Here is a 22226-nt window from a genome sequence, read left to right as displayed (position 1 = left end):
TTTAGTAGAGACAGGGTTTCACCATGTTAGCCAGGATGATCTCAATCTCCTGACCTCATGATCTGCCCGCCTCGGTCTCCCAAAGTGCTGGGATTACAGGTGTGAGCCACCGCGCCTGGCCTAAGATATACTTTTGTGGTATACTTTAAAATAAAATTTCCAGTAGAGACTCATACTATCACTGTGAAACGAGGATCACTGTAAAAAATTCCTGTATGCATATAGGAAGTAACATCATTCAGAATATACCTGTGATCACTCACTAATCTCTATTCACATATTTAACAGGAAAACGGATGGCTTAGTCAAAGGGGTCTTTAGTTCTGAGCCCCACACAGAAATTGTGAAAGAGAAGGGAGGGGTCTGACAGGCTTCTGTGACTGATCATGTAGAAAGGGTCTTGAAGGGAGACCAAAAGGAATTCTCTGTACAGCCCAAGTTCATGGGTAGAGGAGAAAAAGATACTGCACAGAGAGAAGAGAAAGAAATTAGTTTCTTTTTTCTGCTCCCAAAAGCTGTGTTCACAGGTGACTCCACATGAAGATGGAACATAGGGATGCCAGCACTCAGCTAGGGAGAGCCAGACCCCCGAGAAATTCCTATACAGGATGCAGAACTCTCAGGTGGGACTCATGAAGTTAAAAGCCCAAGAATGTGTGTATCCAGGCTAGGACTTGTCTCTTTCCCTCCATGTCTGTCTCCAGCTCTTGATCTCCTTTTTACGGTAATTTTCACAAGGAAATAAAGTTCTTGTCACTTCCTTATTGCATGAGAACTATTAGAAAAACACAAAACTGCATTTGAATATGAATATTGAGAGTTCAGTAAGTCTGTTTTTTTTTTTTTTTGAGACGGAGTCTTGCTCTGTCACCCAGGCTGGAGCGCAGTGGCACGATCTCAGCTCGCTGCAAACTCCACCTCCCCAGTTCACACCATTCTCCTGCCTCAGCCTCCTGAGTAGCTGGGACTACAGGCGCCCGCCATCCCGCCCAGCTAAATTTTTTGTATTTTTTAGTAGACATGGGGTTTCCACAATGTTAGCCTCAATCTCCTGACCTCGTGATCTGCCCGCCTCGGCCTCCCAAAGTGCTGGGATTACAGGTGTGAGCCACCACGCCCGGCCTCATTAAGTCTTAAAATGTGTATCTTTCCAATGTTGCCTTAGCCAAATAAGGTAATGCATGACCTTCCCTTAGGAGGCTTACTAGTCACTGAAAGTACAAATGTAAATTTTACATGCCAAAGATCTAATGCATATATAGATATCCGAACATAAATCCAAACACACTTAAGCAACCACATAGTGTTGGAGAGACCTCTTAAAGCAATGAGTGCTTTTCAAACTTCTTTTAATACCATAGTCCAGAGCAAAGAATAGACATTTTCTTTGCAACCAAAGACATACAAGTACACCCTCACATACCAAAAAAAATTCAAGAAACAATACTTACGTTTGTCATGACATGTTTAAACATTAACTGCAGAATAGCACATAGCTCCCAAAGGTTGAGGATCATTAAGATAATATGTATAATGAATCAGTATCTTGGTTAAGTGATTCCCCATCATAAGAGCAGACTAATACATAAGCAAAACAATCACACAGCACTGATTCTCCTTCCTGTATTCCTTGAAGAGAAACTACTCTCAGGCATAGCTGAACATTGAATATAAGAGAATAAATTATAACTTATTAAAATTCCTGCTCCAATAACTTCCAAAATTTTCAGTGTGTTTAATATGCATGTACAACTATTAAAATGTTACTGCTACAAAGTCTTCCTCATGCATTTTCTTTTATTTCAAGAGAAACTAGCAACACCATTCTTCATATCCACCAATCTATGAAACCATAGTTTTACCACGTTCTACCACCTCCCTATCTTTCGAATAATTCAGCATTTTGTTATTTATAAAACTTTTCTAAGTTCTACAAGATCTTTGACCTATAGTATACTCTTCATTGCAGTAAAGATTTTGCAGAAATAGTTTTAATAAACAGTATGCATCATAAATAATTGAAGTTTTAGGCTTTGCCCAGTGACTAAAAGACTACCCAAACAAATGCAATTTCAAAACACTTAAACCTCAAGCAGTGCGTATTAAATGCTTGACAGTACCCACTCCCTCATTAGTTTAAATAAAAAAATTCAAAACAGATTTAAAAGCACGCTATTTTTTACTAAAACTGTTAACTTTTAAAAATGGTTTAATGTATGTGTTTTCAAATAGTTTCAAAGAATGACATAACGGTAATTCCTGCATTAACAAAAACAAAGAAAATGGGAAGTCAAGTTTTTATTTTCTTGTTTGTGGATCTCTAGTTACCCATTTCAAGCACTCAAGTCCTAACTCTAATATGTAGAAAAACGCAGAGGCAGCTGTGGCCCAATTTCATGAGGAAATATTAAGGCTGAGAAAGCCCATGCAATTATTAGGATCAAGAGAAAAGCAAATTCTGAAGCCTCAAATTTTGTATGTAAGCAGCAGAGAAGCAACCCGCAGTTGGTGCGCTTAATACGGAAAGTCAAAGTAACACTATGTCTTTAATGTAATGACCTGACCTCTGCCTTAAGCACTCTAATGCAGAGCCAAAATCATATATACTTACCCTGCTCATGTTCTGCTCTGGCTCAGCCATGTCATCTTTACACATAATGTGTATATTTATTTTTTTATTTGACAGGAGAACTTCATCTGTAAACTTTCTTGACTAAAATCAACTTGGCACCAACTCGTCAGTTAATTAACTGTTAACAGATTCTTTTAGATATGACTGTTACACGGATATTTTATCTTCCTGTTAATTAGTAATTATGCACTGGCAAGAAAAACAGTGTTTCTTTCCAATTATCCCAGAACTCAGTGATTATTTAAACTTGGCTAATTAGCATTAGAGGGCTGTACATCTTCTGGGCAAATTGTGTTTGATAATCCTTATTAAAATATACATGGCAGTTGTTGACTTGTAACAGGAAAAAAAGTGGTAGTTCAAAGGGTATTAGATACCACACGAGGAAAATGGGGGCCCATTAAAATTTCCCCAACTGCTCTAATGAGAATGCCGAGGGTCATTTCTGCCTAGTTTACCATCTGTTTGGTTTCTCGCATGTGGCTCTGGTGAGAAGGGAGTGTCCGGAAGCCCATTTGGCTTATCACAGTATAATCCAGGGGTCTGAAGCAATTTCAGTCATTTATAAAGTGGTACATTGAAGTCAGAAACTTATACATGCAGAATAAAAAACTTTTAAGTGTAAAGATGATGCTACATCATGAAAATGGTCCTGATTTTTTTTTTTTTTTTTAAACAGGCAGGCACTGCTTAAAAAGAAACTTTTAGAAACATTGTACATCAACTCTAGTATCTACTTTGGAACTCACCCAAAGGTTGTGAGATTGAAAAATAACTACTTTTTAATAGCTGGGCTCTATCACCTGGAGCATACATTGAAAAAATTGTATTGAGGCAGGCAATGGCTTGCTAGACAGCATACAGAAAGCAATTACCATAAAAGAAAAAAATGATAAATTAGAATTTATCAAAATAAACTATTCATCTTAAGGCAACATGGAGAAAAAAGAATAGGCACGCCATGAATGGGAAAATATATTCACAAAACATATATCTGATAGAGGACTGATACACAGGATCTATTAAAAACTATTATTACTCAGTAATAAAAAGACAACTCAATTTTTTAAAATGGCTGTAAGATTTGAACAGACCCTTGACAAAGTGGCCATTAAGTACAGGAAAAATGCTCAATATCAACAGTCACCTGGGAAATGCAAATTAAAACCACAGTGAGATAACACTACACACCTACCAACATGGCTAAAATTAGAAACACTGACATCACCGAATGCTGAAGACACAGAGCAATTGCAACTCTCATACTGTGTTGGTTAGAGTGTTAAAAGGCACACTATTTTGGAAAAAAAGTCTGGTAGTTTCTTACAAAACAAAACCCAGCAATGCCACTACTAGGTATTTGCCCGATAAAAGTGAAAACACATATTCACAAAGAGACTTGTACAGGAATGTTCATAGCAGCTGTATGCATCATAACCCAAAACTACTAACAACTGAGGTGTCCAACAACAGGAGAATGGAAGAACAAACATAAACATACTACTCAACAATAAAACAGAACAAACTACTGAGTGAAAGAAATTGGCCAAAAAAGTCCATACTGAAGGGCTGCATTTACATAAAGTTCTAGAAAAGGCAAAACTAATCTATGGTTGAACAAAATCAAAACAGAGATTGCCTCTGGGTGGTGGGCTGAGAGGTGACAGAGGAGAGACACGAGGGCACTTCTGAGGTTAGGGTAACGATAGGGAAGGGCTTGGGTTACACAGGTGTGTACATTTATTAAATCTCATCTCATGTATCCTTACGATGTATGCATATCATTGTATACAAACTTTACAAACACGGCATTTGCTGTAAAATTCTTTCAACTTTGATGTACGTTTGAAATTTTTCATAATAAAATGTTGAACAATAGACTGATACGACTTCAATTAAATACATATTAAATTACTGTATTAGTCTGTTCTCATGCTGCTAATAAAGACACACCTGAGACTGGGTAATTTATAAAGAGGTTTAAGGACTCATAGTTCCATGTGGCTGGGGAGGCCTCACAATCATGGCAGAAGGTGAAGGAGGAGCAAAGGCATGTCTTACACGGCAGCAGGCAAGAAAGATTGTGTAGGGGAACTCCCCTTTATAAAACCATCAGATCTCATGAGATTTATTCACTATCACAAGAACAGCATAGAAAAAACCCACCCCCATAATTAAACTACCTCCCACTGGGTCCCTCCCACAACACATGGGGATTACTACAATTCAAAGTGAGATATGGGTGGAGACATAGAGCCAAACTATATCAATTACTTTTAAAAATATAATCAGTTCATTAGCTGAGTGTCGACAAGCAATATAAAACCATGTAAATATAACTGCTGAAACAGCAATTTCTTTCACCAAAGTTGACAGCATTCCTTTCACCAATTTACTTGGTGACATCAGCTTTGAACATAGGAGAGCAGGTGCTGCTGCTTGGGAGTTTGTCTTCTGTGCTTCTACCAGTGTGCTTACCTGGTGTGTGCTCACATGTGTATTTATGTGGTGTGTGCCCCTATATTTGTTTATTACATTTGAACCTGTTATTCTCCTAATATTACTTCATTAAACATTAGTTAAACCGATGAAAAATGAATATTCCTAAGAGAGAGAGTTGTTTATATACAAAGCTAGCTGGAATGGTTTGGAAAGACTTGACAAAAATAAGCTAAAGAAATCTTATTTTTAAATTATGGTGGAAAAGGCACCTGTTAAAGATTGCAAAATAAAAGCCATAAGAATCTAGAATTCTGCACACAGACTCCTTCACAAGTCTGGTTCTTTTTCTTGCTCCACTTTAAAGAAACCAGAACCAGAAACACGGCTTGTGTAACAGAATCCTAGTGAAACTCCAATCTGTGGGTCCATATTTAAAGAACAATTCTCAGCTGACATCTGAAAACTGACAAATTTATGACCCAGTCATCCTATTTAATAAGTACTTCCAGTCACTCTCTCCCTAGCCTACCCACATAAGTACCCACATAAGACCCACATAAGTACTTCCAGTCACTCTCTCCCTAGCCTACTTCCTCCCCATTGGATTGATCGCTTTTTAACAAACTAATTAAAACTAGAGTTTAGTTAATTATTCATAGAAAACAAACAATGAGCATGTCTAACCAATTTATTTGAGCTGACTCAATGCTAGTACTGACCATGTCAAATAACAGTTTCTTAAGTAAGTGAGTGTCGATATGGGTGTGTAGGTATTTGAGGAAGGAAGGTAAGTTTCTAAACTCTCTATCTTTATTTCAATTTTGCAGTAATCATTTTGCCCTACCATTAAATATTATTTAAAAATATTATTTTAATGACAGTATACTAGTCCTTCCTCTTAATATAACTTATTTAATCATTTCCCTATTACTGGGCATTTAGAAATTTTTCAAAATTTTCCTGTCATAGTGTTTTGATGAACAATGACATACATCAAACTCTTTGTTTTTCCATTTATAAAAATTTATAAAAGATTCCCCAGAGCAAAATAACTTATATTAACATTTTTAATGGCTCTGTTTATATAGTATCAAATTGCTTTCTAGACAACTAAACCAATATACACTAAAATCAACAATAAATATCTATTTTAAGCACTGGTGCCAGGATTGAGTGTGCATAATTTTAAACATCTTTGCCAAAGTTAACAGTGTCTCATACTGTTGTAATTAAGCATTTTTTATTAGTAGTAAGTTGAATATTTTGCTCACATATATTGAACATTTATATTTCTTTGTAAATGATCTGGGTTTTTGAGACTTTTCTACTAGGAAATTGGTTGTTTAAAAGCTAAAGGCCCCTTTACAGATAGAGCAAAATGTTTGTTCATCCTTTTAATTTTTAAAAATTAGCATTTTTAAATTACACAAGCAGCTCTTCTTCACTGTCAGAAAATTAGAAAGTAGAGGAGAAAAGTATTAGATGTTTTAAAATTAAGCCATCCTTATAGTCCAGATATTTAAATAAATCAACTTAGTTACGATGGATTATTCTTTAAAACGGTGCTTCCCGAACTGTCCCATACAAAACTAGTTCTAAAATAGATAGACCACTAGCCAGACTAATAAAGAAGAAAAGAGAGAAGAATTGAATAAACACAATAAAAAAATGATAAAGGGGATATCACCACTGATCCCACAGAAATACAAACTACCATCAGAGAATACTATAAACACCTGTACTCAAGTCAACTGGAAAATCTGGAAGAAATGGATAAATTTCCTGGACATATACACCCTCCCAAGTCTAAACCAGGAAGAAGTAGAATTGCTGAATAAACCAAAAACAAGTTCTGAAATTGAGGCAGTAATAGTCTACCAATGAAAAAAAGTACAGGACCAGAAGCATTCACAGATGAATTCTACCAGAGGTACAAAGAGGAGCTGATACCATTCCTTCTGAAACTATTACAAACAATAGAAAAAGAAGGACTCCTCCCCAACTCATTTTATGAGGCCAGCATCATCCTAATACCAAAATCTGGCAGAGACACAACAAAAAAAGAAAATTTCAGCCCAATATCCCTGATGAACATCAATGCAAAAATCCTCAATAAAATACTGGCAAACCAAATCCAGCAGCACATCAAAAAGATTATCCACCATGATCAAGTTGGCTTCATTCCTGGGATCCAAGGCTGGTTCAACATACGCAAATTAATAAACGTAATCCATCACATAAACAGAATCAATGGCAAAAACCACATGATTATCTCAATAGATGCAGAAAAGGCCTTCAACAAAATTCAACACCCCTTCATGCTAAAAACTCTCAATAAACTAGGCATTGACGGAACATATCTCCAAATAATAAGAGCTATTTATGACGGACCCACAGCCAATATCATACTGAATGGGCAAAAGCTGGAAGCATTCCCTTTGAAAACAGGCACAAGACAAGGATGCCTCTTTCACCACTCCTATTCAACACAGTATTGGAAGTTCTGGCCAGGGCAATCAGGCAAAAGAAAGAAAAGGTATTCAAATAGGAAGAAAGGAAGTCAAATTGTCTCTGTTTGCAGATGACATGATTGTATATTTAGAAAACCCCATTGTTTTAGCCCAAAATCTCCTTAAGCTGATTAGCAACTTCAGCAAAGTCTCAGGATACAAAATCAATGTGCAAACACCAGAAGCATTCCTATACATCAATAACAGACAGAGAGCCAAATCATGAGTGAACTCCCATTCACGATTGCTACTAAGAGAATAAAATATCTAGAAATACAACTTAGAAGGGATGTGAAGGACCTCTTCAAGGAGAACTACAACCTCTGCTCAATGAAATAAGAGAGGACACAAACAATGGAATAACACTCCATGTTCATGGATAGGAAGAATCAGTATCATGAAAATGACCATACTGCACAAAGTAATTTATAGATTCAATGTTATCCCCATCAAGCTACCATTGACTTTCTTCAAAGAATTGGAAATAAACTACTTTAAAGTTCATATGGAAGAAAAACAGACCCCGCATAGCCAAGACAATCCTGGTTAAGAAGAAGAAAGCTGGGGAAAAGATTTCCTGTTTAATAAATGTTGTTGGGAAAACTGGCTAGCCATATGCAGAAAACTGAAACTGGACCCCTTCCTTACACCTTATACAAAAATCAACTCAAGATGGATCAAAAACTTAAATGTAAGACTGAGGACCATAAAAATCCTAGAAGAAAACTTGGGCAATACCATTCAGGATGTGGGCATGGGCAAAGATGTAAATAGATGTTCTTTGGGGGGAGAAAAGAACTCCATGTTAACATAGATTTTTGAAAGAATGCTTATCATATGGTATTCTTAAAAATTCACACTGTGTATACTGTTACAACTCAACAACAAAAAGACTGATAACCTAATTTAAAAATTGGAAAAAGACTTGAATGGACATTTCTCCAAAGAAGATACACAATGGCCAATAAGCACATGAAAATACGCTCAGTGTCATTAATTATTAGGGAATTGAAAATGAAACCACAATGAGATACCACTTCACGTCTATGAAGTTGGCTATAAATAAACAAAACAAAACAAAACAAAAAAGCAAGTGTTGGGAAGGATGTGAAGAAACTGAACCTCTCATACATTGCTAGTGAGAATGTAAAATGGTACAGTTGCTACATGAAGCAGTTTGGCAGTTCCTCAAAAAATTAAAAGACCTAGCAATTCTACACCCAGGTATATACTCAAGAAAATTTCAAATATTCACACAAAAATGTGACACAAAGATTCATGGCAACATTATTTATAATAGACAAAAGTGGAAACAATCCAAATTTCCATCAATAGATTGAATGGATATAAAATATGGAATATCCATACTATGGAATATTATTTGTTCACAATAAGAATAAAGTACTGGCCGGGTGCGGTGGCTCAAGCCTGTAATCCCAGCACTGTGGGAGGCCGAGACGGGCGGATCACGAGGTCAGGAGATCGAGACCATCCTGGCTAACATGGTGAAACCCCGTCTCTACTAAAAAATACAAAAAAAAACTAGCCAGGCGAGGTGGCGGGTGCCTGTAGTCCCAGCTACCCAGCAGGCTGAGGCAGGAGAATGGCATAAACCCGGGAGGCGGAGCTTGCAGTGAGCTGAGATCCGCCCACTGCACTCCAGCCTGGGTGACAGAGTGAGACTCCGTCTCAAAAAAAAAAAAAAAAAAAAAAAGAATAAAGTACTAACACGTGCTTCAATATGGATAAACTTTGAAAACACGTAAGCGAAAGAAGCTAGTCACAAAAGGTCACATGTTATATGTTTCCATTTATATGAAATGTCCAGAATAGGCAAGTCCAGAGACAGAAAGATCAGTGGTCGCCTGGGGATGAGAGGTGGGGGAATTTGGGACTGATTGCTAATAGATACAGGATTTTTTTTCTGTAGTGGTAAAAATCTTTTCAAATTAGTGGTGATGGTTGCATAACATAGTGAATATACTAAGAACCACTGAATTGTATACAAAATGCTAAATTTTTCGTATGTGATTTGTGTCTCAAAAGAAAAACACACTACTTTTTAACTTTGTTTAACCAGAACATTCCAAGCTTTTTTATATTGCAATACTCTTTTTCCATGTGAGACTTATTAATATATCACACAGCAGTTACGTTTGTAACAGCACAGTGTGGGGAAAGCTGGCTATTAACACAATATTTTAAAATTCATTCTAAGACATGGCTGACATCAGCTCCTTGCTGAAAAAGGGATAAGAAGAAGAAACAGAGAGGCTAGGGACAAACTTCATCAGCCTCATAATTACTCTAGAGCTAGTCGTTTGTCCTACTCTCCAGAAAAAGAAATCCAAATCCCAGTTGAGTTCTTCTCTTATTAGTAACAGATTTCTCTGTTTTTGTTATTATTGAAATGCTATCAAATCATATAAGTTAAAAGGTTAAAAAAGAATCTTCTCATAATCAAATAATTATCTTTAAAAGAAAACTATTAAACCATAAGCAAAACATCTTTCCAGAATATGATTTTTAATAGCTATATTTTACTTTTAATTTGCTATTTACAAGAGTTCAAGTGGAGAGGAACTTTTCAGAAAGAGAACCAGAAATAACATAATTAACTTTATAATAACAACAACGTGGTTCTGATGTAGGAAAACATGTAGGAAGAAAAGCAGAAGAGCTCAATCTGAATTTTCACCAAAATATTAACAATTTTTGCTATTCTGTTTTCCAAAATGGCAACTCCTACGCTAACAAGCATCTTTCCATTCAGACATTCAGAGTCCTGAAAACAGTAATTTAGTTGTGTGCTTGCCTCAGAGAACAGCCTACACGCCTATTATGCTAAATGCAAAACTCAGCATCGGAGGGTTGAAAACAAACTACAAAACAGAAGACAGAAGTGGAAACAGAGCTTGCATTTGGTGAAGTGTCTTTATTGGACTCCTACATCTACTTTCAAATTCATATGTTGTATCAATAACTATTTTCTAGGACATGCCAAGAATTCACTTTTACTACTTTAAAAAATATCTCAATGATAATAATTATCAGAATCATGTCTGGGAAGTAATAACATTATAAAATTATTTTAAGTTTTCCTTGGATTTAACTGCCAGGAAAAGTCAACTTTATCCAAGAGTATCTATAAGTCAATGAGTGTCAACATGGAACTCATTCATCATTATCTGGAAACCCCAAAAAAGGGCTGGAAAACCTCAAACCTCAAGAGTAAACCACACTACAAATAAAATGACTGCGAGGTCAGAGGCAACCTTTGAAGTTTATTCCCTGAAGCATATACTTCGATCCTGTCTCCTGTTAAAATGAACAGTCTGGCATACTCAGAAAAACGCCAGTCTCCTAGAAAACAACATTTCTTATCAGCAAAGACCCATGATTCCTAAGCGGTTTTTGTTGTTGTTTTTTCAGTTCGTATTTAAGAAAGAGAAAAGTATTCCTGATTCTGTTTTTATCTGGTGAGGGATAAGGCTTCATTTACAGAAACTTATGTTTCAGAATTCTTAAACTTTGGCACATGAGAACGTATCCCATGTAATCACCTCCTGCTGTGTTCCTGTTTGTTCTCTCTCAGTCATCAGGGCAAATGTCTGCTTTAATAAGAGAAATAAGGTTACACTTTGCCAAGACAGAAGAAACATTTCACAAATACATTTTTAACACTAACAGGCAAAATTACAACAATATTTTCAAAAATCATAACTTATAAAGCTTAGTGGCAACTTCTATCAGAATCTGCTCAAAAGTGTACATTTCCTTTTTGTTTTTGATACGATTATACATGTTTCCTATATATGATTTACATACATCTCAATTTTCTGTATGATTCTGAGCATATTCATTTGAACAGATATAAGAGAAAGGAACTAGAAGAACTGCTCGTACTTAGGGATACGTTTTTAAAGTATCTACAATGGTTTCTGGGTACATATCTTTTTTTTTTTTTTTAAAGTTCCGGGATACACGTGCAGAATGTGCAGGTTTGTTACATAGGTATATATGTGCCACAGTGGTTTGCTGCACCTATCAACCTGTCATCTAGGTTTTAAGCTCCACGTACATTAGCTATTTGTCCTAATGCTCTCCCTACCTTCACTCCCCACCCCCAACAGGCCCCAGATGTGTGTTGTTCCCCTCCCTGTGTTCATGTGTTCTCATTTGTTCAACTCCCACTTATCAGTGAGAACATGCAGTGTTTGGTTTTCTATTCCTGTGTTAGTTTGCTGAGGATAATGGCTTCCAGCTTCATCCATGTCCCTGCAAAGGACATGATCTCATTCCTTTTTATGGCTGCACAGTATTCCATGGTGTGTATGTACCACATTTTCTTTACCTAGTCTATCATTGATGGGCTTTTGGGCTGGTTCCATGACTTTGCTATCGTACATAGTGCTGCAATAAACATACGTGTGCATGTGTCTTCATAGAATGATTTATATCCCTTTGGGTATATATCCAGTAATGGGATTGTTGGGTCAAAAGGTATTTCTGGTTCTAGATCCTTGAGGAATTGCCACACTGTCTTCCACAATGGTTGAACCAATTTACTTTCCCACCAACAGTGTAAAAGCGTTCCTATTTCTCCACAGCCTCAGCAGCATCTACTGTTTCTTGACTTTACATATCTTATCAGGACTAAATTCCTCTTTCTATGATCTGTGAAGTGTCCAGAGAAAACTGACATGAAAATTTTATTAAGGAGTTAGGAAACGGATGAGTCTCATGTGGAATATGTGTTTTTGTTTGCCTAAAGGAAAGAAAACAAGTGACTTAATCACTTTTTAACAAACACTTATCCTTTTCAATTTTATGAGAAATTATATGAGAAAGGTGCTGAAGTTAAAGCAAGGGATTGCACCTTCATACAAGGGAATCTTCCTTAATCATTTCAATTGACATAACATTAGAATATATTACCAAGAAATTATAGACATTTCTGGAAAGAAGATGAAATAAAAACTGGAAAGAGATGAAATAAGAACTTAATAATGTATCATTAAGACACCAATATGCTGTAAGATATGAGGTTGGACTGGGCAATCCCTTGAAGTTCTTTCTTTCTTTTCTTTTTTTTTTTTTTTTTTGAGAGAGAGTCTTGCTTTGTCACCCAGACTGGAGTGCAGTGGTGCAATCTCTGCTCACTGCAACCTACGCCTCCCTGGTTCAGTTGATTCTCCTGTCTCAGCCTCCTGAGTAGCTGGGACTACAGACATGTGCCACCACACCTGGTTAATTTTTATATTTTTAGTAGAGACAGGGTTTCGCCATATTGGCCAGGCTAGTCTCGAACTCCTGACCACAAGTGTTCCACCCACCTCACCCTCCCAAAGTGCTGGGATTACAGGCATGAGCCACTGCTTCCTGCCCTCTATTTTCTTAATTCTACAGAAGATACTTAATCACTGTCCTACCTGCAAATATTGCTGTCTGCCACCTCCAGGACAGAAATGGACAAAGCGGTAGCCAGGATGATCAATTTCCCCATGATCTCTTTTCATAAGATTAACATATATTTGTAGAGTTTTAAATGCATGTACAGATGTGTACACATATATGGACATATATAGATTTAGAAATATCCTCAACTTAAAGACAGTAATATTCCCCTCCCAATCCGCCACCCCACTTGGCCCAGTCTATACCCAAACACTTGTGTAGACACATGCATTTACTAAGAGCAGCTCAAATACCTTAGAATCCTCGAAGATTGTTATTGGTTTATTCATCCAGTAAATATTTATTGAGCACTTGTAATGTGCCATGGGAGTGAAGATGACCAGGTTATCTCTGTCTTCAAAGAGGTTTAAAGGTTTTTAAACAAGCAAATTTGGTAGCTTGTTAGAGGTGACTGATGGAGGTCCGAGAAGACAGAGAAGCACAGAGGAGGGAGTGGAGAGTTCCACGGAGTTAGGGGAAGGGAGGAGCAGAGGGGAAGGGTTCTAAAGTTTTAATAGAGGAGGTGAGTAGGGAAGAGGGCCCTAAAAGATGGTAGAGGGTTTGCCCCGGAGACAGAGCCAGAAAGAATTCCAAGGGCCACAAGCAAGGGCAGTAGCGGTTTAAAACAGCTGGAATTTTGAAGCTGTGTGGGGGTTATTTTAATTGGTGCAAGGGGGTATATGTGCTTATGTGGTGGGAGTAGGTGTCTGGAAAAGAGGCTGACAAGAGGTGTGAGAAAGGACAGCAGGGTTAGAGCAGAGAGGGCCTTTTCTCAGTCAAGGGTCTTTAGGTGATAATAAAAATCAAGTCAAGCTGGCTTGGGCTGCAAGGGGAGTTTAATGAGAGGCTACAGGGCTCAGTCTGAATTACAGCTCTGCAACTCCCTAAGCAAGCATAACCTGGAGCAAGTTACTTACACTCTTTGTGCCTTGGGTTCCTTAGCCATAAAATAAGGAGAATTGTAGAATATGTTTTTAGGATCAAAAGAGTTAATATCTGCAACACACCTGGCAGATAGCCAGTGCTTGATAACGTTAGCTATGTTTATTGTTTCTTAGAACCCCCAAATACCTGAGCCTGATGAAAAGCAAGCCTAAAAGAAGAGCCTGGAAAGCTCTGGTACCTCAGGCAGCATTCTGACTCTCTCTCTGCTCTCTCTGCTCATGATTCCTCTGAGCCATGATGGAGCATGGCTGCCCATAGCATCTGAATGTTTACATGTTCCTTGGATTCCGCTCATAGAGTTAGACTAGAATTGACATGTCTCAGTTCCTAACTCCTGTGCTAGTATATTTGACTTAAGCTTGGCTTTTATATCTTATGGTTTAAACTAAGGCCAAAAGGTTAGGGTAAAAACATGATACAGCGGCCTATCTCTCCTGAGCGGCAGAAAAGGAGGGCAAAGGAGAAATCTGTCTTGATTTCTCAGCATAACTATTTTCACATCTGAACCACAGAACAGGCTAAGCAATTTTAATCTTTAGAGGTTTTGAGCCACGGATGAATATCTAAGGAATGTGGTGATCCTACTGCTTTGTATCCTCCTTAAACTTTTTTTTCCTATTTACACAGCCCTAATTCTTTTTAAGAATCTGGTAACTGCTGAATATTCATCCACTAAACAAAATAAGACATATCCATACAATGGAAAATTATTCATCTATAAAAAGAAATGAAGCAGTGATACATGTTATGCCAGGATAAACCTTGAAAACATGTTAAGTAAAAAAAAGCCAGGCACAGCCAGGTGCAGTGGCTCATGCCTGTAATCCAAACCCCTAAGCACCCAGACTGGTGGTCGCCTAGGGGCTGAGGGGAGAAGAGAGTGACTGCTAATGGGTACAGGGCTTCTTTTGGAGGTGATAATAACTTTCTGGAATTAGTGATGTTAGTTGTACAATCTTGTGAATATACTGCAAATCACTGAAATACAGTCTTTAAAATGGTAAATTTTATAGTATATAAATTATAGCTTTAAAAGAATATCTGGGCTGGGTGCGGTGGCTCAAGCCTGTAATCCCAGCACTTTGGGAAGCCGAGACAGGTGGATCACAAGGTCAGGAGATCAAGACCATCTTGGCTAACACGGTGAAACCCCGTCTCTACTAAAAAATATAAAAGAATATCTGAGAACTGGATAAGATGCCAGAAAGCCTGGTTTTATTCTTTTTATAAAAAATTTTTATTTTATTTTTAAATTTTAAGTTCTGGAATACAGAACATGCAGATTTGTTACATAGGTATACGTGTGCCATGGTGGTTTGCTGCACCTATCAACCCGTCATTTAGGTTTTAAACCACGCATGCATTAGGTATTGTACTAATGCTCTCCTTCACCTTGCCCCCTTACCCCCGCAACAAGCCCCAGTGTGTGATGTTCCTCTCCCTGTGTCCATGTGTTCTCATTGTTCAACTCCCACTTATGAGTGAGAACATGAGGTGAACACCTGGTTTTATCCTCACACTTACACTATCTCCTGCAATAATCATCACTGACCTTCCCAAGCATTGCTTCCTTAAATATACACTGGGGATGGGCGCTGAGCCAGGCTCTAGGGGAGGTCCATTCCAGCTCTAAATTCTGTGGGTAAGAAACTGAGTGCAGCTCCCCAAAATTAAAGTGAACTTCTCAAACCCCTGCCACTGCAACAATCTTCTCATTCTATTGCCTTTCTCAGAGAAAGGATTCTTACTTCATTCTGAGTCTTTAAATACCTATTTTTAGAGCAGATAATATATACTAGGTATTTGAACTGATAATCTCATTTAATGCATCCAACAACTTTATGAACTGGGCACCATGGTTATTCTTGGTTTACAAATGCAGACACGGAGGTAAGTATGTTGCCCAAGTTAGCAAGAAGCAGGGCCAGGCATGGAACCTGAGCTGCCTAACTCTAGAATTCATGTACTGAACCACTGCGTTGAACTGACTTTCTCTACTAATTCCTCCACCTTGGCTCAAGTCTCATGCCCTTGAACATCTGCTTTAACAATTTATTGGTTAATTAATTCAATAGCTTTATATTTGTCATGCTCACTATTTTAATAAGTGATTCTTTTCAAGTTAGCTATTTGGAAGTTGGGAAATATCCCTGAATTATTTATCATATGTCAAATATAAACTAGATAAAACTATTTCTTAATGAAGGTAAGAATGGAATACTCAAATGGAATGAATAAAGACCAAATTTAAGTTAATATCTTATTAAAAGGACAAATTAATGGCAATTTCATCTCTTGTCAGCTCTGCTCTTTGTACCATTAGCTAGAGTAATTTGTTTAATTAATCTGAAGTCTTCTTGTTAATTACAGATCATTTACCATACCCAATAAAAGACTGTGCCTTTGAATTCCTCAAGTATGCTTAAATTGCATTTACTTCTGTGTTTCTTTGTAAAGAGGCAGACAAAATAAATTTAGCCAGGTTATTCTAAGTAAAATATTAGCTTAATTTAGGCTAGTAAATAAGTACCACTACTTATACAATACTCTATTTAATGAAATTGTGAATGGCTGTCCCTCTTCATGAATATTAAGCCCTAAATAAGTTCATGCATTCATAATATATGTCTCATAGTCACACAGACAAGACACCTAAGATTCAACTGCTGCTAATGCCCTGGGGAGTAAAGATCTTGATGATAATTAGTAAATTTGTAATAGGTTCTACTTAGTCTTAACATGAAGGATAATGAAAAGTTATCATATATAGACCCTGCATTTCTATTTTCAGTGGAAAATAAAACAAAATAGTAAAAACTTCATCCTGGCAATGAAACATTAACATAAAATCTAAAATTACTAATGAAGTGTAATTTTTATTAACTAGTGACTAATATAAGATTTGCTAAAGTTTGAAGTTTTTCTTAAAATATGTAAATAATTCACTCGGGAGGCTGAGGCAGGAGAATTGTTTGAACCTGGGAGGTGGAGGTTATAGTGAGCTGAGATTGCACTACTGCACTCCAGTCTGGGTAACAAAGCAAGACTTTGTCTCAAAAACAAACAAACAAACAAACTATATATATATATATATATACACACACACACACACACACATATCTATTATATATAATATATATTTAAATAATTTATTTTATAATTATACTCCTATCTACCTAAGGTGTCAAATCACATTGAAAATAATCAGATAATGAAGTTAAAAATTTCTAATACTGTGTTTGAAAGATAGTGTTGAAAATACTAGTTTTATGTTAATTGTTTAATCTCCATTAAAAATATGACATGAATAACTGAATGTTTAAGAGAAAAAAATTACAAAGAAAAAAATTCCTATACCTGTTCACTACATTCCCCCACAACTTGGATTTAATCAAATTTTGTCATTTTAAAGTTTTTTTCTTTTTTTTTTTTTTTTTTTTTTTGAGACAGAGTCTTGCACTGTTGCACAGGCTGGAGTGCAATGGCGTAATCTTGGCTCACTGCAACCTCCACCTGCCAGGTTCAAGCAGTTCTCCTGACTCAGCCTCCCAAGTAGCTGGGATTACAGGTGCCTGCCACCATTCCTGGCTAATTTTTTGTATTTTTAGTAGAAATGGGGTTTCACTATGTTGGCCAGGCTGGTCTCGAATTCCTGACCTTACGATCCACCCCTCCCTCGGCCTCCCAAAGTGCTGGGATTACAGGCATGAGCCACCGCGCCCAGGCTTTTAAGCATTTTTTAACTTAAATGATTAGATCTAGGTTTCCTAATTACTACAGAATAAATAAATGAAACACATAGAAAATTACAAGAGTTTAAGTAAAAAAGTGCTGTAATGGCTGATGTATTAGCTAAGCAAGATTATCTAGGAAGTATAAAGACCTTAATTTATGGAAGGTCTAACAATTTGAAATTTGGCTGCATTCATCAGACTTGTAAATCTGATTCTCAGGTTTCAGAGCCAGAATATCAAAAATTGGGTGAAATCTCTAGCTTTTAGAACCAGAATTCTAAATCTTGAGTAAATGCATTTCAGCCCTGGAAAAGGAACAATTTTGTATGAAAGGATATTCAAATAACCCTTCATTGAGCGACCACAATGAGCCCTGAAGATTTACATGATTGAGCTGGAATTCAAAGCCAAAGACAAGAGAGAAGCATTTTTTTTTTCTGGGATGCACAAAGAGATATCCATAATTAAACATCACACTTCCCAAGGGCAGCATGTTTTCTTATATTGACAAGTAAAATGAGGTATTTCAAATCAGGCATTGCTGGCTTACAGTCATCTTTTGCATAGCTATTGTCTTAACGTATTTCTGGCTATTAGGCATTTGTCTATTTTTGGTCAGTGAGGCATGCATGCTAAAGAATTCTGGCTTTGCATAAAAAGCTGTATGGAATGTTAGTGGAATTACATTTCTACAGCAATATCTTAAGTATAATTATGGACATTTTGGCTAGTCACACACACATTTTATATTCAAAGAAGAGTAGCTGTAACTTTAGTGTAATTAGTACAATTAAAATAACTACTACAAATAGGAAAAAAAAAACTTTCAACAGTACCTATTTAGACTCAACTAAATGCTTTACTTTGCCTTATTTGTCACAGCTAGTTAAACATATTGCACATTAATCCTATGATATGTTGGGGAAATGCCAAATTAACCACATTTGCTTAACATTCCATCAAAAAAGTCAGAGACTAATGATAGATTATGTATTCAATAACTCTTTTGTTCTAGGTCAAAAAATGCCACATTACTTTAGCCTGATACTACCATAACTACTAACTACCAAAAAGCAGCAATATTTAGAAATTATACCTTCTATAAGTGTCCTCTACTTTCCTACCTGCACCCTAATCAGATCAAATCTTTAATTTTGTTTTCAACTTGCAAAGAATATGTTAAACTTAGATCAAATATCCAAAAAATTAAGTGCTTTTTTTCAAAAGTGACCATTTTATTTAAAAAGACATTTTAACTCCTGCTTTCCATTCTAAACATTATTCATGAAAATTAACTTTGTTATATAATATCCAGGCATATTATTAAATTTTATTTGTAAAGTTATTTACTACTGTCACATAAACACACATAAAATTATTTGGATATTATCAGAACTTAATAAAAGATCTCACCTATCTATACATCTATATAAAACACATATCCTACAAAAATGCAAAGGATCTAGTGTAAGACCTGAGCTATGGAAGTCACCGATGGGCTCTGCCCAAGCTCAGACGCTTCTTTGGACCATTAAGCCAATGATACACGGTTGGCTGTGAGAGGAAGGCAAGGTGCAATTTAGGCTCATCAAAATACATTTTAATGTCAAGTACAAACTGACTTTTTACAGCTTTCAAAGTTACCACAGGAAATGTCTTGAAGACCAAGTTTCTTAAATAATTTGTAACAATTTTATTCTTAGTTCGTTTGCCTTACTAGCTAAAATCTGAGGCAATATGATATATGCATTTTACATGTTCTTTCAAAATGTGCTTACAACACACTTATGAATGATATTTAATGATTTTCCTTATGTAAAGCTCCCACACTGACAAATGATAGTTCCTTAATTCAGCCAAGTGTCCTCAAATCATCTCAACCTACATATCCCAGATTAATTACATTTCAGAACTGTTTTTTGTTTTTTTGGGTTTTTTTTGCCCCCCACAGGACGTGTTTATAAGCCCTGGACTAAGGAAAGTGTCTGCTTCAGTTGCCAAGATTATAATTTGGAAAAGCTAATTTTATTGAGTGTTTTTTATGTGCTAATGGCTTTACATAAATCACTTCCTCCTTTAATTATCAGGGCTATCCACCATCTTATGAAGAAGGTAACCTTATTATCATTTCATATATGAGAAAATTAAGCTTAGAGAGGTTAAACGACTTGGCTGAGGCAAACAACTAATAAGAGATGAATACTGGATCTACAAGCAGGCCAATGTGATTCAAAGCCTCAACTCTTATCCCCCTACATCTGACTCCTTCTTGTTGCCCATCCCAGCCCGTACCTTGGACACCTTACACGCCTTGCCCTATCAGAATCTTTAACCACAGAACAATCTTTCTGAACCCACTACTGGGCTCTACAGTTTGTTCTCCATAATGACCTCAGAGTGATCTCTTTAAAATGAAAGGTTGGTGGAGTAACTCCTCAGCCTAAAACCCTCAACACCTTTCCTTTCACTTAGGATAAAGGTCCCAAATTTACAATATCCTGAATGGTCTGGCTCTGGTCTCCTACCTAGCTGTATCCCCTTTCCTCTTGATTCCAGGTCCAGCCACTCCAAGGTTTTCTTTCAGTTCCTAGAACATAACCAGCCTCTTCCCACCTGTGGCCTTTGCACCTGCTGTTCCTTCCTTTGGGTATGCTGTGCCCCACCATCCACAGACCTTCAGTCAATAATCTCTACTGCTTCATACTCCACTCAAATACCATTTCCTCAGGAACACCTTTCCAAATTACACCACACTTTACTCAAGACTGGATCTAGTTTCTCTGTCATACCCTTTCCCAGCACTCAGTATACTTCTTTGTCAGCCCCTAGCAAGGTTTGCTATGGCATATTTACACAATCATTTAATCAACATCTGTCTTTCCACTAGAATAGAAGTCCTCACACTTTAACAAGGGTCGACATCACCTAGAGTGTTTATTTCAAAAAATGATCACAGGATCCCACCTCTGGAGTTTCTGTTTCACTGTGTCTGAAGTGAGGTCTAGAACCCTGCAGTTACTACTTTCCAGGTGATGCTGATGGCTGGACTGGGCACTGATCCAGTACAGTACTTCTCAATCCTGGATAAACATTAGAATCACCAGGAGAGCTTTAAAATTTACCAGTGCCCACGCCCTCACCCCCAGAGGTTTTGATTTAATTGGGCTAGGCTGCAGCCCAGAAGGTCTTATTCCAAATATTGCATACTTATACTAAAAAAGTATTTGTTTACCTAAAATTCAATTTTAACAAAGTGTCTGGTATTTTTACTTACTTAATCTGACAACTCTACTTATGAGTCCTGCTGTAACAAAACAGATAGTATATACTTATGCACTTATATTTTATATATAATATATAAAATACACATAATATAGTATATACTTATGCACTTATACTTTATATAACATATATGTTATATGTTATATATGTAACATGTTATATGTGTTATATGTTATATATGATATATGTTACATATATTATATACATATTACATATATTATATGCATTACAGATATAGTACATATATATTATGTACATTACAGATATTATATATATTACATATATATATGAGACTATGACCTGACCCTTCTCTCTGCAGAGCAGAAAAAGGATGGGACTAATTAAGTGGAATTTGTAGACCTAAGAGGACATTTTTCCCCTGAGGTTTGGACCTTAGAAGTAGTTACCAACAGACTGTGAAATCTAACCTGGGATCTTTTTAAAATAGAGCAAATTCTCAATGTGAAATCATTTAAAATGATGACGGAATGACTTCGCGGTTTCCTTAAGCTGTGGGCTGTGGACCTCATCTTGGGCAAGCAGTGACAATGCAGCATCAACATTGTTGCTCTGACATCAGCCGATGAGTCACCTGGGCAGGGCTACTGCTGGGACTCGACACTTCATATATCAGAAGGAGGTAGAAAATTATTTGTTTGATAAACATCACAGAAAAAAATAAAATGTTGAACACATAACTTTGCGTCTGACAATGCAATTCTATCCTTCTCACATCTATGGACAAAGTTCTGTGTAGTCTTCCAATTTCGGAGTAAGATCAGTGATTTCATAACCTACATAAACTGATACATTAAGTTTGAATTTTTGATGCTGTGAAGGATCTACTTAATCCCAGCCTGGTATGTTTAACAGCATTATGGGTAAACTAGAGATTCCTAAATTGAGACTCCTCTGAGATTAATGGACATCACATGATCTTCTGTTTCTCTACATAAGTAACCTGCCAGGTCTCTGATTTAAGGACATTCAAATATTTTAAATATTAAACAGGATTCTTCTATGAATACTCATAAAACTCAATAATTTTATCAAATATTGCTATCTTCTGCTTTATACAACGTTCGCTTGTCAGATTTAACATGACACTTTGCACTAACCACAATATTTTAAGAACTGTTTATGAGAACAGATTACTGAATGACTGCATGGGCATCAGAGCAAATTCCAGCAACCTATGTAATAGAATATGGAAATTTACATGAA

The 22226-nt window shown here is 36.6% G+C and overlaps 1 protein-coding gene across 1 annotated transcript in view; it reads right to left on the bottom strand.

Moving 5' to 3' along the window:
* The window catches only part of RELN (reelin), a 521571-nt gene that overhangs the window by 429314 nt on the left and 70031 nt on the right, over positions 1-22226 (bottom strand). The window lies entirely within an intron of this gene.

The sequence above is a fragment of the Rhinopithecus roxellana genome, chromosome 6 (genome assembly GCF_007565055.1).
Source record: "Rhinopithecus roxellana isolate Shanxi Qingling chromosome 6, ASM756505v1, whole genome shotgun sequence".
NCBI classification, from domain to species: Eukaryota; Metazoa; Chordata; class Mammalia; order Primates; family Cercopithecidae; genus Rhinopithecus; species Rhinopithecus roxellana.
This window is presented reverse-complemented; position numbering and strand designations above follow the sequence as displayed.